This window comes from Rhinopithecus bieti, unplaced genomic scaffold (assembly GCF_001698545.2).
Source record: "Rhinopithecus bieti isolate Rb0 unplaced genomic scaffold, ASM169854v2 scaffold_8226, whole genome shotgun sequence".
Lineage (NCBI taxonomy): Eukaryota > Metazoa > Chordata > Mammalia > Primates > Cercopithecidae > Rhinopithecus > Rhinopithecus bieti.
Genome location: NW_016805992.1, coordinates 1,311,606 through 1,325,436, shown reverse-complemented (window position 1 = coordinate 1,325,436; position 13,831 = coordinate 1,311,606). Strand labels below are relative to the sequence as shown.

The 13,831-nt window shown below is 49.9% G+C and overlaps 1 protein-coding gene across 1 annotated transcript in view; it reads right to left on the bottom strand.

The window, feature by feature from the left end:
* The window catches only part of ABAT (4-aminobutyrate aminotransferase), a 111,867-nt gene extending 98,811 nt beyond the window's left edge, over positions 1 to 13,056 (bottom strand). The window contains exon 1 of the mRNA XM_017874408.1: positions 12,906 to 13,056. The gene's annotated coding sequence lies outside the window, so the exon portion shown is untranslated. The remainder of the gene's footprint in view (positions 1 to 12,905) is intronic.
* Between the last annotated feature and the right edge of the window lie 775 nt (positions 13,057 to 13,831).

Genomic DNA, 13,831 nt, shown 5'->3' with positions numbered 1-13,831 from the left:
GTAGCTGGGATTACAGGCACGCACCACAACACCCAGCTATTTTTTTTTTTTTTTTGTATTTTTAGTAGAGATGGGGTTTCACCATGTTAACCAGGATGGTCTCGATCTCCTGACCTCATGATCCACCCGCCTCAGCCTCCCAAAGTGCTGGGATTACAGACCAGAGCTCAGCTTCTGAAGAACCCGGAAGAGCGGGACCAAAGACTAGCACCTGCTCCGTGGGAGGGCAGGTGACCAAGTGCTCTCATCCAGATGTGTGTCCCCACCTCAGAGTCACTGTTTCCCACTCTTTCCCCAGTGCACCCACCATCTCTTCCTTCTCAAGGGAAAAAAACAGACTAGACCCAACCTGGCTCACCTGTGATCTGGGAGTGGTTCAGCAAGCTTCAGCATGCCTTCACCTCCACTCATCCAAGGCCACTCTGCACTTCCAAAGCCCCTGAGTACAAACAAGGTTGGTCTTGCACTCCATACCCTGTCTCTGGGGGCTAAGGAAAGCACTTTCAGACTTTCTCCATGTACCACCAGTTCATATTGAGCATTTATGACTTTTCAAGCCTTTCTCATCTGCAGTGGTAGTTGGTCTTCCCAAACTCTGCTGTGATCATTAGGTGAAAAGACATTATTGCACTCATTGATGGATGAGTAAACTGAGGCCAGAGAGAGCAGTGGGCATATGCAGAGGTGTCCCTGTGGGTCAGTCCTAGACACCAGGGCTCCACAGTTTTCAAGCCTCAGTTTCTCACTAGAAATGCTGCTTTTAGTAGGAGATCCTGGGCGAGTCAGTCATCCTTTTTGAGCTTCCATTTCCTGTCTCTGAAATCTGATGAGCCTTTCCTCATAGGGCTGTTGTGAGCGACAAGGTGAGCAACTACACACAAACACAGCCAATGTGAGTGGCCACTACTCATGGCTCATTGTCATTATCACGGGTAAAGCTGGAGCCAAAACTCTGTCCAGGGTCCTCTGCATGTTTTCTCCCGTTCACCCTGCCAGTCTGCCTCTGAATCCCTCCTGGAACCTGTCCCTAGATCAGAATGTCCACACTCTTCTGTGTGTGGCTCTTCTTTGAGCCCTGCTTCCAGCCCCTTGCAGGACTGGACACTTAGGGCTGGGGCAGGACGCCAGGCATGCAAATCTGCACGCAGGCATTCATTTGCACAAATGCTCCTTGGTCTGCGCATTTCCAGGCTGTCTCCAGACCTGCGCTCAGCCTGCGAAGCCAGCAGAGTGCTATTTACAGCTCTGGGCAGAGAGAGGAGGCAGGCTTTGTTCCCATGCACAAGACAGCCCTGTCCTGCTTGGGTGGTGCCTTGCTCTTTTGGCTGGTGTTTGGCCAACCTTGCCCTGAAGGAGCTTCCAGGTTCTAAAACCTTTTGCAGGAAGGCCAGTAATCTGCCCCTGGGATTGCCTGTTTCCCTAACAAAACCTGAGCTCAAAGGCTAGTGGGAGAAGGTGTCTGTTTACTCTCTATTCAGCTTCCAGGAGGATCTCTCTCAAGTGCTAATAAAATCACATCACTGCCTTGCTTAACTCTCTTCCATGGTTCCCTATGAGTCAAGTCCAAATTCATGACCATAGGTCACCTGGCGGGACATGATCTACTCTTCCTACAGCCTTCAGTTGCCACTCCTCATCCACTCATGCTTCTCCATCATTTGAACACTGTTTTGTTGTTGTTGTTGTTTGTTTGCTTTTTTTTTGTAGTTGTTTTGAAACAGAGTTTTGCTCTGTTGCTCAGGCTGGAGTGCAGTGGTGCAATCTTGGCTCACTGCAATCTCCGCCTCCTAGGTTCAAGCGATTCTCTTGCCTCAGCCTCCCAAGTAGCTGGGACTACAGGCGCACACTGCCAGGCCCAGCTAATTTTTTTTGTACTTTTAGTAGAGACAGGGTTTCACTGTGTTGCCCAGGCTGCTCACGAACTCCTAAGCTCAGGCAATCCACCTGCCTCAGTCTCCCAAAGTGCTGGATTATAGGCGTGAACCACCGTACCCGGCCGAACATTGGTTTTATAGAAAAAAAGAGTTATGTGCTACCTGCTTACAACACAAAATTTTGGATTATCTGATTCTAGCCTTGTTCATTATTATTATTATTATTATTATTATTATTTTGAGACAGGGTCTCCATTGCCCAAGCTGGAGTGCAGGGGCGCAATCTTGGCTCACTGCAAACTACACCTCCTAGGCTCAAGCAATTCTTGTGCCTCAGCCTCCCGAGTAGTTGGGACTACAGGCACGCTTGACTAATTTTTTGTATTTTTGGTAGAGACAGGGTTTCACCATGTTGCCTAAGGTGGTCTCGAACTCCTGAGCTCAAACAATCTGTCCACCTCGGCCTCCCAAAGTGCTAGGATTGCAGGCATGAGCTGACGTGCCTGGCCTTCTTCATTATTTTCAAACTATTTCGTTGACTCCTTTGTAAGTTGTAGAAAACTGGTAGACAAGAGAATTCTGCCTTGTCCAACCATGTTTGCCTCTGTTTGGAATCTATTTAGACGTCACTTTCCTCTTTACATATTTGTACTTTATTTGGCTGCTCCTTTGAACTGGTTCTAATGTATGCCTGGTTCCCTCATTGAATGAGCCTAATAAAATCGTTGAGTGTTTGTTTTTGTATCTGTATGAGATTCATGGTTTTACCTCCGACTTTTTTTTTTTTTTTTTTTTTAGACAGGATCTGGCTCTGCTGCCCAGGCTGGAATGCAGTGGCATGATTATGGCTCAATGCAGCCTCGGCCTCCTTGACTCAAGTGACCCTCCTGCCTCAGCCTCCTGAGTAGCTGGGACTACAGGTGCACGTCACCACACCTGGCTAATTTTTAAAAGTTTTTGTAGAGAAGGGGTCTTGAGCGGTCTTGCTGTGTTGCCCAGGCTGGTCTCAAACTCCTGGGCTCAAGTAATCCTCCTGCCTCAGCTTCCTGAGTAGCTGGGACTACAAGCATGCATCACCATGCCCAGTTAATTTTAGTATGTTTTGTAGAGGTGGGGTTTGGCCATGTTGGCCAGGCTGGTCTTGAACTCCTGAGTTCAAGTGATCCACCTGCCTCAGCCTCCCAAAGCACTGGGATTGCAGGTGTGAGCCACCATGCCTGGCCTATTCTTCTTTTTTCCCCTGTGATTTTCTTGGAACGGTTTCCTATGAACTCCTTGGGCCTGTTCATGATGCTCTCCCTGCCCAGAGTCTCTTTTTCTTCTTCTCTGCCTTTTCCTCCTGAAATTTCTTCCCCAGAATCCCCAGGAACGGGGAGTGGTAACCTCTTTCTGCTTCGAGCTTGAACCTGTATTCACTCCCACACACCTTTGGCACTCTCCTCACTGTGTGTTTCTTGTTTTGGGGCCTGTTCCCGCATGGCTAGTCTAGAAGAGACGCTGGTGTGGTAGCTGAGTCTTTGTCTCTCCCTCCATCTCTCTCTGTCTCTCTCACACACACAGACACACACACACACACACACACCCCTACTACTGTACTGCACATGGAAATCATACAATGAACACACTCATTGACAAATGAATGAATGCCAGATGGCTACATCTGTCCACTCCAGATAAGCCACCAAAAGGGAGGCCTGGCTTTCCTTGTTCAATACTATAGACACCAGACAACCATGCTTGGAGTCTAGTAAGTACCCAATAAACACTGGTTAAATGAACCAAAAAATACAACTTAAGTTCTTGTTCTTGCATCACTTTTAAGTCATCTCTCCTTTCTCCACTTTCAGAGGACAGACCTAAGCAGCTTCAGAATGCTCCCCCTCCACGCCATATTTTCATTATCATTACAGCATTTCAGTTCTTTTTTTTCTCTCTCTCTCTTTTTAGAAACAGGGTCTCACTATGTTACCCAGGCTGGAGTGTGCAGTAGCTATTTATAGGCATAATTCCACTACTGATCAGCACAGGAGTTTTCACCCGCTCTGTTTCTGACCTGGGCTAGTTCACCCCTTCTTGGGCAACCTGGTGGTCCTCCACTCCCAGGAGGTCACCATATTGATGCCGAACTAGTGCAGACACCTGATTAGCAGAGTACACTACGGCCCAGAACTGCTGGGCTCAAGCAATCCTCCTGCCTCAGCCTCCCGAGTAGCTGGGACTACAGGTATGTGCCACCCTGCTCAGTGGATACAACATTTCAATGCTCTTGATCCCATTCCCTTTAAGGAGTGGAGGGTGATCTCCACTCTGCTTCATGGCCATTGTGTGACCTTGGGCAAGGCATTGCTCCTCTAGCCTTCTGTTTTCCCACGGATAAAGCGAGGCCAGTGTAGACATTTCAACAGATAACATAAGGCAAGGATACAAATGGCCAATCATGCCTGAAAGATGCTTCAACTCAGGCACCACTTACATCGTAACAGATGCTGTCAATGTAACTTGTCAGCAAAGTTATCCCTAGCTTAGCTCTGAGTGTGGGGGTTACAGATCTGTCTAAAATAGGCTTCTCAAACTTAAAAGTGCACACAAATCACCCCAGGGGATATTGTTAAAATGCAGATTCACATTCTGTAGTTCCGGGTGGGGCCCAAGATTCTGCATTTCTAGCTAGCTCCTAGATGATGCAATGCTGCTGGCTGCCGGACCACACTTTTAGTAGTAAGGTACTAGAACACGGTGGTTCCCACCTTTGAAGGAATTCTCAGTGCAGCCCAGGGACAGAGTGCTGGTAAGCTGCCGATATCCAAGGTAATAGATGTTAGCACCTAAATGGGAGATGCTGGCAGTGAAGGTTATGGGACCTCTGAGAATGGACAAGGTTGGCAGGGGTCAGGGGCTGGTCCAGGATTCCTAGAGAACCTGGAAATAGAGTTGGGAGCATTCTTCCCACCAGTGATTCTACCAAATCATAATTCTGGTGGGCAGGGCATCAATCTGTGTTTTAACAAGCTCTTGAGGGGATTCTGATGCTGACGTTTGAAAAACACTGTGCTAGACAGAGATAAAGGGGTAGGCTACTCTGGTTGAAGAACAGCGTTCTGTTTTCCCACGGTAGAGTTTGTAAATTGGATTCATTTATTCATCCATTCAGTCACACATGCATCCATCAATCTAGCCAACCAACAAAGGGGCTGTGTCTGTCCATCCATGCATCCATCCACACGCCCCGCCATCCAACATCCAACAAATACATGCTGAATGCCTCGTGTGTGTGTGTGTGTGTATGTGTGTGTCTGTGTGTCTGTGTGTATCCTGTTAGGCACAAGCAATCTGATTGAAATTGTAGATATACACGCCTGTCTTAGCCTCTAACCAGTGATTCTCAACTGGGGCAATCTGGTTCCCCAGGGGACACTTCATAATGCCTGGAGACATTTCCGGCTGTCACAACATGGAGGAAAGTATGTTGCTAGCATCTCGTGGGTGGAGGCTAAGAATGCTGCTAAATATCCGGCACAGGACGGCCTTGCTTCCACGTCAGTAGTATAGAGGTGGACCAGGAGTGGTGGCTCACGCCTGTAATCCCAGCACTTTGGAAGGCCGCGGCGGGCAGATCACCTGAGGTCATAAGTTCAAGACCAGCCTTGGCAACATGGTGAAACCCCATCTCTACTAAAAATACAAAATTTACCCAGGTGTGGTAGTGGGCGCCTGTAATCCTAGCTACTTGGGAGGCTGAGGCAGGAGAATCGCTTGAACCCGGGAGACAGAGGTTGCAGTGAGCTGAGATTGTGCCACTGCACTCCAGCCTGGGCAACAGAGCGAGACTCCATCTCAAAAAAAAAAAAAAAAAAAAGAGAGAGAGAGAGATACCAGTCATTGGATTAGGGGCCACTCTAATGCAGGAACACCAAATAACTAATTATTTCTGCAAACGCTCTATTTCCAAACTAGGTCCTATTCATAGGTTCCAGGTAAACATGATCATACCACTGCACTCCAGCCTGGACAACAGAACAAGACTCCCTCTCAAAAAAAAAAAAAAATGTGTTGAGGCTGAGAAACTTTCCAGCAGACTGTGAGTTCCTGATGGGCAGAAAGTGGTGGTATTCCCAGGATCACAAGACAGTGTGTGACCTACAGGAGCTGAGCAAATATTTAAGTGGATGAAGAAATAGTGACACAAAGAAACATTCATTTATATAAAGAACTCTGGGCCAGGTGAGGCGGTTCACACTTGTAATCCCAGCACTTTGGGAGGTCGAGATGGGAGAATTGCTTGATCCTAGGAGTTCAAAACCAGCCTGGGCTACATAGGGAGACTCCATCTCAACAAAAAAAATGCTTTTTAAAAAATTAGCCAGGTGTGGTGGCACCTGTTGTTCCAGCTGCTTAGAAGACTGAGGCAGAAGGATCATTTGAACTTGGGAAGTCAAGGCTGCAGTAAGCTATGATCATGCCACTGCACTCCAGCTTGGGTGACAGGGTGAGAAGAAAAAGAAACAAGAAGAACTCTTACAGCTCAAGAACAAAAAGACAACTCAATTCAAAAATGGGCAAAGAACTTGAGTAGACATTTCCCCAAAGATAACATAAAAATAACCAGCAAACACATAAGATGCTCAATGCCATCAGTCATTGGGGAAATGCAAATCAAAACCACAATGTGGTACTGCTTCACACTTGCCACAGTGACCCCAATAATAATAATCAAAAAGTGGAGGTCGGGCGCAGTGGCTCATGCCTGCCATCCCAGCACTTTGGGAGGCTGAGGCAGGCGGATCACTTGAGGTCAGTAGTTCAAGACCAGCCTGGCCAACATGGTGAAACCCTATCTCTACTAAAAATACAAAAAACTTAGCCAGGCGTGTTGGTGGCCCACGAGTGTAATCCCAGTTACTTGGGAGGCTGAGTCAGAATTGCCTGAACCCAGGAGGTAGAGGTTGCAGTGAGCCGAGATCACAGCACTGCACTCCAGCCTGGGTGACAGAGCAAGACTCCCCCGACCCCCCCAAAAATAAATAAAAATAAAATAGTGAAAATGGTCAATTTCATGTTATGTGTATTTTACCCCAATTTAAAAAATACATTTCTGCATTCAATCAATGCTCCTTGAGTATCTACTGTGTGCATAGGGAAGTGTGCTATGCATTTGAGATACAAGAATAAATGGGATGGACGTGATGGATGTGATGGCTGCTTCCAGGCAATTACGGATCGGGAGGAAATCCAGCAAACAGCGATGGACCCAAGAAATCTAGGGTGTGATGGACCCAGGAAGTCTAGGATGTAGATGACAGGAGTTGGGAGGAGGAGAAATGGTTTTCCTGGCTGGAGGTTGGGGGAGGGTCGGGGGAGTCTACCTATAAAAGCAACGTGAGATAGCTTTTGAAGGAGGAGGAAAACTTGCCCTTGGAGAGTTAATCTTATTATTGAAGGGATGTGTAATTAGAGGTCACATGATAGCATCCCATCCCTGCAACGGGTAAGACAGTTTAATGTGTGGAGTGTCTAGAGAAAGCAAGGATGGTTAGACCCCAGGAAGGAGGAGCTAGAACACAGACCCCCTCAGAGAGCTCCCTCAGGCTTTCTGCTAAAAGCTCCTGCAGCGGAGTGGTCATGGTGGATCCGAGGGCAGAGTGAAGAAGTGAGGACAAATGATTAAGCCTGCTAAGCATTCTTGGGGCCTCAGGAGCCCCCACTGTCCTTTCTGAGGCTTTTGTCTTCTGCCTCCTGGCAAGGAGCAGGCAAGCAGACAAAAAGGCGGGAGAGACCAGGGCTTGTGTTAATTAAGCACCTACTAAGTACCAGGGGTTGGAACACATGGTTTTATGTAATCCTCACAGCAGCCCAATGAGGGAGGTTCTACTATTGCCTCCTCCTTCTACCTTTTTTTTTTTTTTTGGCTTTCATGTTTTTTCCTTTGTCTTTTAGCTATTTTAAAGATAGAGAAATGAGGCACTGAGAGTTAAAGTGGCTGGCCTGAGGTCACCACGCGGGTGAAAGCTGGATTCAGGGGAAGTCAGTCTCATACCAGGATCCCTCTAGGTGCTCAGAAAAGGAATTTCCCCATGGTAAGGAAGGAGGCCTGGCCTGCTGAGATGAGCCTCAGATTCCTGTTTCTTGGCCCCAAAAACTACTGGCAAACTCAAAGCTGAATTTCGCCACTGGCAACTTCTGGTGTGACCAAGTCTCTCAACCACTGTGGGTTGTGCTCTACTCATTTTAATTTTAATTTTGTGATTAATTATTTAGAGTCTCCCTTTGTTGCCCAGGCTGGAGTGCAGTGGCTGGTTCACAACTCACTGCAGCCTCAAACTCCTGGGCTCAGGTGATTCTCCTGCCTCAGCCTCCCAAAGTGCCGGGATCACAGATGTGAGCCAAGGTGGCCAGCTCACTTTGCTCATATTTAATGCATGGGAAGCTGGTGGAGATTTATTTTCTTCTTCTTCCCCCATGAATATGTTCTCATACATATATACTATCTAGGTCCCTCTAATTCCCCACTTCCCTAACTATCTATGTTCATGCATATTTACTTTAAAAAAAAAAAAAAAGGATCATACTGGCTATATTGATTCTGTGACTTTATCTTTTTCATTAAATAATATGCCTCAGGAACCTTTCCAGGTCAGGAATGTGGATCCACCTCATTCTTCTAAAGACTGCTCATTCTCCCACATGAATGCATATGCTGTAACCCATTCCTATGCTGGTGTTGCAGGCTCTGCCATAGACATTTTTATGTGATGTCAGTGCAAGTGTGAGCATTTCTATGAGAGATTTTTCAAAGTGGGATTGCTGGACTGAAGGGCATGCCATTGAAGTTTCGAAAGACCCTGATAACTAATCTGAAGAGGGCCCAGAACTCAGTTGTTTCTCAAACAATTTCTGGCATGGATGTTTCTTTGATCCTTGGTGGAGAAGCGGGTGATGGTCTTAGGCAAGTCTTTGAACCTCTGGGAGCCTTAGTTTGCTTATCTGTAGAGTGAGAAACACTGTCATAGACACAAGAGTGCTTTGGAGATGATAAGGTCCTATGTAGGCTGGACGCTGTGGCTTATTCCTGTAACTCACACCTGCAACCCCAGCACTTAGGGAAGCCAAGGTGGGAGGATCACTTAAGCCTAGGAGTTCAAGACCCCTCAACTCTGTCTCTACTGAAAAGAAAGACAAAAACCAAACAAGAGGCCAGGCGCGGTGGCTCAAGCCTGTAATCCCAGCACTTTGGGAGGCCGAGACGGGCGGATCACGAGGTCAGGAGATCGAGACCATCCTGGCTAACACGGTGAAACCCCGTCTCTACTAAAAAATACCAAAAACTAGCCGGGCGAGGTGGCGGACGCCTGTGGTCCCAGCTGCTCAGGAGGCTGAGGCAGGAGAATGGCGTGAACCCAGGAGGTGGAGCTTGCAGTGAGCTGAGATCCGGCCACTGCACTCCAGCCTGGGCGACAGAGCGAGACTCCGTCTCAAAAAAAAAAAAAAAAAAAACCAAACAAGAAAATCCTGTGTAAATGTGAGAAATTAAAAACTGTTATTAACACTGGAAGCCTCCGCAGGTAGACACATCTCCTTCTCCTCATTACATGGAAACCAAAACAAGGAGCTTGTGCAAAAAGCTGTTTTTGGTTTTATTTTGTTTTTTATTTTTTTGGAGACAGGGTCTCACTCTGTCACCCAGGCTGGAGTGCAGTGGTGTGATCACGGCTCACTGCAGCTTCGACCTCCCCCGGCTCACGCAATTCCCCCACCTCAGCCTCCCAGGTTGCTAGGACTACAGGGGCATGTCACCTTGCCCAGCTAATTTTTTTTCCTGTATTTTACAGAGATAGGGTTTTGCCATGTTGCCCACGCTGGTCTCAAACTCCTGGGCTCAAGCCTACCACCCGCCTCAGCTCGGAAGCTGTTTTATATTAAGTATTGACTATGTTTAAGGCCATGTATTAGACCAGCAGTTTTCAATAGGGAAGGAAAAGGATGATTTTGCTCCCCAGGGCACATCTGGCAATGTCTACAGACATTTCTGATGGACATGACTCATGGGGTGGGGAGTGTCACTGGCATCTAGTGGGTAGAGACCAGAGGCGCTGCTGAATATCCTACAATACACAGGGGGGTCCCACGACAAAGAATCCTCCGACCCAAATGTCAACAGTGCCCAAGATGAGAACCTCTCATTTAGACCTGTCTCTTTTCTGATGTCCAGCTCCAACAAACCTCATTCAAAGATGAGGAACTGAGGCTCACAGACATGAATGACTTGCCTAAGGTTCCACAGACAGACACTACCAGTGACCAACTCTCTGCTCCATCTGGCTTCAGGGTCTGTGGTCCATTCCATATACTGCACTGTCACTCTGGGAAGGCATTGCCTTGTCCCCAGGCACCTTAGCCCTGGCAGATTATCTACAGCAAGGGTTACAAGTTTTGCCTTAAGGCAAAAGCACCTCCCAACTTCATGATTACAGGTTTTAAGACTTTGCACTTGTGATCACTGTTTCTGCTCATTTGCTGTGTGCTAAACATTTTATGAGAATTAACTCATTTTACCCCAAGGATATGTCACAGAGAGGTTAAGATCAGACACTAAGTGGCAGATTTGTGCTCTAGAACCAGATAAGAGGCCTCCAGGGACCAACCTCTCGGCCTCTCTACCATGGTTCCCCTCATGCTTTGAACTTCGCCTTGGCAAAGTTGGGGCACAACAACCAATCCTTTAGCTGGGAACTGGGTGGGGGCAGAAACAGAGAGAGCCCCTACTTCAGACTCTCTCATTTGTAGGGACCTAGTCCCTGCTGCCTAGGGGGATGGTCCTAGACAATCTGCCAGAATTTCAGCTCTTTTCCCATGCAATGCCCCAGGAGAAAAGACACAGGGCTCTGAATAGAGACGAGACAATGTGCAGGGAACTCAAAGCCAGAGGGCACGGGCAGGGGCTAAGAGGGAGGGGACCTTGGAGGGAAGGGATGTGACATCCTCAGGGTCTGTCCAAAGTTCTTTTAGCAAAGCCAGCTAGGCAACTGAGGTTCCTGCAGTAGCCTCCACTCCAGCAGCTGATTCTTATTAGCTGCAACTGATCTTATTAGCTCTCCTGGGTCAATTTGGATTTTGGCAAGCCTAGATTTGGCAATGGCCTCAATACAAAGATCACACGGGGGAAGCGGGGATGCACGGACAGCCGGGAATGCTTTCCCTGAGGCAACCTGCTGGGGAACGGCTTGAGTTCCAGCTCTGCCCCTTCCTGGCTTCATGACCTTCGCAGAGCCTTGGCGCCTCCTCTGACAAGTGGGGACTTGGGACCCAGCAGTCCCCAAGTCCCCATTGTAAATGTGAGGACTGAGTCTTGTGTCAGGGATCCTAGCACCCTAAGGGTTCTGGAGGGGTTGGGGCCAGTTGTCACCCACAGGCTGGCTGACCTTGAGGAAGTCTCTTCCCCTTCTGTGCCTCTGTGTGTTTAACTGTCAAAGGAAGGGGCCACATCTTTAATGTAGAAGCCCTTTTAGGTCTTAGGACTCCAGAGTGGACCATTGACCTCTCCCCGGGGCTGATCTCTTTGGGCCTCGAGGAAACACATTTCTCTATGACTCCACACCGCAGCACAGGCTCCAAAGAGCAACACACGACTCACTGCCACCCTCTCTTCTGCCTCCCAACTTGACCCACCAGAGAAGAGCTCTTCCCACCCCCTCCCCACCCCCAGGTCACCAACATCCTGTCCCTTAGTCTGGCTTCATCAAAGCAGCAAAGCCAACACCGACTCCTCCCCATTGGATGGGCCCAGCAGCACCCATCTCTCTTGGCTGAACGCCCAGGGAATTCCACCAGGCAATGCCCACAGGCGCTTGCGGGGGTGCACAGGAGTTTAGGGGGGAAATGGGGGTCCTCTTGGAAGAGGGCCAGCAGTCCTCTCAGACTGTAAGACAGGATGCACTGAACACAGCCCTTTGTGTGTGTGTTGGGGTGGGGGGTGGGGGAGAGGTGGCGGATGGTCTCTGCTGGTCCTACTGCCTCAGAGGCCATCTCTGCTGTCAGAGTTTGAAGACTCCTGGAAGGGTCTCTAGGCTCCGGATCCCAGTTTCAAGAGCTCCAGTCTTACTAAATCTCACTGAATCCCCCCTGGTCTTACCTTGGCCAGGGTGGGTGAGGAAAGGTGAGAGGATGTGAAATAGGTGGGGCAGCCAGGTGTGGGAGTGGAGCTGGGGTGAGGTAGAGAAGGATGGGATTGGGAGCGGTGGGAAGATGGCGCAGGGCATTACTAGGTTGGGGTTTGTGTGAAAGGGCTTGGGAGGAGTGGAGGGAGGTGGATGACTTGGAGGGGTGGCCAGACCTTTGCCCTGCTCCTGAGTATGAAGATCCCTCATTTTACATGTTTACTGGGGAGGAGAGGGGAAATCCCCCAAAGCCTTTAATGTGGTGGTGTCAGAGGCCACCCTGCCTCTCTGACGGGTGGGGAGGGGTCTCCGGCAGGGCTAAGGGTGAATCATCTATCTCTCCAGAGCCCAGTATCTAGGGTGGGAGGGTGACTTGCAGGTCTCTGCTTCAGGATTTCCTTGTCTTATGATGGGGGGAGAGCTTCCATTTTTCATGGAGGGGGAGGTCACTGTAATTTATGAGCTGAGAAGACCCCCCATTATTCCGAAAGAGAGGGGGGAAGACACCCAAACTTAGTTTTTTAAGGATGGGGAAGGGGAAGGGGCATCAGTCTCCCAAGAGGTGAGGGGGCTCTAGAGACCCGGGGACCACTTTTAGGGGCCACATTCTATTTCAAGGGGTAAAAGGGAGAGGACTTCTGTCTAGAGCTGGAGCCAGGAGGAAGGGCCCATTTCTGAAGGAGAAAGGAAGGTATTTTGCTCTCTAGGGGGTGGGAGCTGCTGTCTTTTCGGGGGAGGGGCCTCGCGCCTTGGGAAGATGAGGGCTCCGTTTCTGAGGAGAAGATGCCCAGGTTTTGCTCCCTGGGGGCAGGGCAGAAGGACCTCCTCTCGGCTCTCCTCGGAAGGGCCCGTCCCAAGCCACCCGGCGCCTTGCGCTCACCTCCAGGCCCCGGCTCCGTTCCGCGGGATCCGAACCGCCGGGTTCCGACCTGCGGGATGCGCGCCCCGAGTTCCGGCCGCGCTGGGTGTCTGCTCGGCTTCCCCCAGCGACTCGCTGGACTCCCTGGCTCCGCCGAGCGTCCTGGCCAATCAGCGCCGCCAGCCCCGGCCCTCGCTCTCGCCGCAGCCAATGGTTGCGCCCGCCACGGGCCACCGCCCCGGGAGGGAGGGGCAGGCGGGGCGGGGCAGAGTCCAGCCTCCGGGGGCGGGAGAGATGAGAGCTGGGGCGGGACCAACCCGGGGGCTGGGAAGCGGGACCGCGAGGGCTGGGAGGAAGTGCTGGGGCTGGGGAGGAGACGGCTGAGTATCCCCGTCAAGTTGTGCGGACGCTGGACCCTCTAGGGGGCAACTCCATAGGTTGATTTAACCTAGATCTTAATGGGCCTTTTACACCCTCAGGGCTGCAGGCTAGTGTAGCTCCACCTCCACTCGCGTCTCGGATCCGGTCTCTGGAGCTCTAGAGTCAGAATCAGAAGGGTTCCCTTTGCGGAGGAGGGAAGGAGCATCCCGCCCTCCCCACCTCAACCCCCATCTCGGCCCTCAGGGCCCTGCCAGCCCTTCTTGCTCCCAGCGACTCTCCTCCGCCTGGCCCCAGCGCTCCGGAAGACAAACAGGGCACTGGGAGTCAGAGGTGGTTCCTTTTGCATGACCTGGAGCAGGTCACTGCGCCTCCTGATCCTCAATTTCCTGAAACTGGGACAACAGAGATCATACCTCCTTCGTGGGTATAAACGAGACCCTAGATGTGATGAAGGTCCCTTTCTACCATTGTATAAAATGCTGTGTGGAAGCTACGTAATACTCAGCTGTGACGGATGGATAGCCCCCACAGCTTTCTAGAGGTATTTGGAAAGAGGATGCAATCTT